Source organism: Lygodium microphyllum, chromosome 25 (assembly GCF_053477565.2).
Source record: "Lygodium microphyllum isolate KBCC chromosome 25, Lygodium_microphyllum_v1.1.10, whole genome shotgun sequence".
NCBI classification, from domain to species: Eukaryota; Viridiplantae; Streptophyta; class Polypodiopsida; order Schizaeales; family Lygodiaceae; genus Lygodium; species Lygodium microphyllum.
In genome coordinates, this window is record NC_141159.1 from 60,999,509 (window position 1) to 61,002,883 (window position 3,375).

Consider the following 3,375-nt stretch of genomic DNA (forward strand, 5'->3'; position numbering starts at 1 on the left):
CAAAAAGCATACAACAAGAGGAAGATTGAGCTAATACAGTACTGTACACAAGCACGAAGTAGTGTGTGCAATACAAGTGTTTGCTCTCAAAGAAACTGCTCAAAACTTAGTTTCATCATGGCTATCCATAAGACTGTAGTGGATGAATGTATAATTATAGGCAAAAGATCAAAATACAAAGCTCCCACTACTAGGGATATAAAATGCAACTAGCAGTGCAAGAAAAGGTATAAAACCACCAAGGCACCAAATGTTGTCAGAGATCCAAAGATGTCAAATTCATAGATGCAATCCCAAGCAAAGAATTAGCATGTACATAAGCCAACTATGCATGAAAGATCTCCAAAATTAGCAGAGATCCATCAATCTACAAGTAACTCACTGCATATGAATAGTACTAACTGTATATGAACAATGAAGCTCAAGTACATAACTAGGAATGCATCCAAAGTTGACAAATCCACTGACAGGATGAAGTACCCAGATATTAAGTACATAACTAGAAATGCATCCAAAGTTGACAAATCCACTGACAATAGGAAGTACTGAGCTATCAAATCAAATCTAAAATCAGCCCACAATCATCAATGTCTACAAGGACAATGTATACCAAAGCCAACTAAGCATATATACATAGGCATGAGACTCCCACTTTCTCGAATAAACCAAGCTCTATAATGAAAATATCAAAGTGGTCCATGGTAGCAAATCCATAATGTCCAAGAGAAAATCACAGTTTAATACATATGTCTCATAGCGTCCATGTACCCAAAGACATAAGGCAATACATATGAGAGTATATGCCTACAATAGGCCTTGAAGCCCATAAATGGAAAATCATTGAAAAAAATAGTCACTGCAAGAGAGTATCAAAGGAGCTCGGATCCAAATCTTACAGCTCAAGATAAGCATATTCAGGCTTAATAATCAATGCGAGGCATCAAGACATCCATGTAGCGTCCCCAAAGCATATGTAGGCATTCAATACATAGGCATTCAATACATAAGCATTCATTGTGTATGCTTACTACCCACAAGGTATTACAGCAAAAAACCTTCCAAATGTTAAGTTAAACAAGCTCTAATCAATCCAAAAGGCTTTACGGACCATCAATACATCATCTAGGCATCACAAACTTGTCATATAAGTATCAATAGAGCATTAACCCATCAAATACTTACTACCCAAATAGTGAACAATAGGTTTGTCATGAATAGTAGATCAATGGTTAACCTCAAACACTCAAAACAATACTTGATATGGAAGCCTTCAATGTCAAGGAGGATGCTAAGCAAGTGACCAATGAATTTGGAGCTTAGCAACGCTAGAGCAAATGAAGAATGTCAAGGACAAGGGCAACCAAACTAGCACAATTTTTCACATTGTTTGCTCCTAAGAACTCTACTACTTCTATTGAGCTTAAAGATCACTCAGCAAGGCTCAAAGCAATTTCTAAAAGGCCCTCGGTAAGCCTGGAAGGTGTGGATTTGATCGAAGAAGCAACAAGACTGATAAGTATCTCAATGAGTATCTGCCATGAAAACTAGAAATGAAGCTCTCTTCTCGATATGAAGTGAATGTCAGTGAAGCTCATCAAATGCCCACTCTAATACAAGTTGAAAGGTGAAGTAAGAGTGAGCATAAGAAAAAGAAAGAGTTATGGAGGTTCAAGCAAGAGAGAGCAATGTGGCATGTAGAACTCCAACAGTCACAATGTGTGACCTACTTTTCCTTATTCTATTGTCATATAAAGAATAAAGAACAAAGTGACAATGATAGGTGGCCATCACCTGTAGTGTACAAGTATGCAAGCAATGTGTACAAAGTAAATGTATGCAAGCATTGTATACAAGTATGCAAGCATTGTGGCCATCACCTATAGTGTACATGTATGCAAGCACTCTGTACAAAGTAAATGTAGACAGCTCAGCACAGGAAACCTTTAAACCCCAACAATAGTATCGCCTATCAAGTGCACTTTTCTCCTAGAAAACTCACCAAAAAATATTCAACCAAGGCTAAGCCACTTTTTCTCTAGTAGCAAGCCAACAATTAAGAGTTATTGCACCAAACTAGGTGGAAATTTGTCGATAAATACACTCCCTTTCTTACATTCCAAGCTTATCCTAAAGCCATTTTTGTAGTCCAACAAGCACTAGTACTTAAGCTTTTCTCACCCTAGCTAATTAACCCCCTAGGTTTCAACTAGCCCACTGTAACGTGTCCTCTTCGTATAATCCAGGACACGTCTTAGCAGTCCATCGGAAGGGATGTCTAGAAAGCTCCGCCCGGCAATCCCATGGAATGTTACGGGATTTGCGATCTAGGTCTTTCCGCGTCTGTCACGTAGAGGAAGTATCCTAGCCGTTCCCACTTAGGATCGACCAGAATTAGGGTTTTCCTGACTGGTCATTAACTAACAGCAACTAGCATCGGACCCAAGCGAACTACTTTATGCAGAAACGCCAGGTTCGAAGCGGATTCACGCTGCACTTGGTTCAAGGAGAATGGGAAACGAGAGGGATGCAAAGCTCAACCTCTCTGCCATAAGGCATAGTCCCATTCTGTTCCCCTAAAACAGCGTAAATCGGTTAAGACATAACTCTAGGTCATCGCTTTCGTTATTCTTTTTCTTTGACGATTATCCCGCTATTCTTTGAGAAAAGTTCCCGGCTAACCGGGACCACCCAACCGCAGGACGGACCTATGGCCCATCCTCCGCACTTTCCTCGGTTTGTTTTAGTTATGTAATTACCTAACACATTAGTTTGACATGTAACAACCAGCTTTTTTAATTAATCCGTTAAACACTGGTTCCTTCACGTAATCTTATCACGTGACATAGAAAAACAATATCAAACAAGTTCTTTATTAACATATCATCATTTTTATCTTTGAAATACAAGGAGTTCCACCCATAGGCTTGTCCATAATCTGCCCGAAGGCTATCCAGTAATCCACAATGATCACTATCCCAAGCTTCTGCCCGTAGACTAGTATGCGGGCCTCGAGATCCAATCCCGAGTCACGTTAGCCTCTTGTGCAGGACCCGGAAGGCGAGGGATTTACGGCCAGAGCCCCCCCTGGCACCCAAGCGTCCTCCTGATCCAAGTAGAGCTCAACGGAGAGACCTCTCATGGCGGGTTCGGTCCACGTTCCCGGCGCGGTCAATAACCCCCTTGGTTAGGGTCAGGCAGGCAGTCGGGGGTAACTGAAACTGCCTCTCCCTTCAGGTCTTCAACCTGAAGTATAGGTATTCATTTAATTTGTAATTCGTAATTCAAACAGTGCTCAAAAATCTCTAGCAAGCACAAACATTTCCATTAAATCAACCGTGTTGTTTGGCAAACTGCTAAGGAATTAATCTTTCCTTT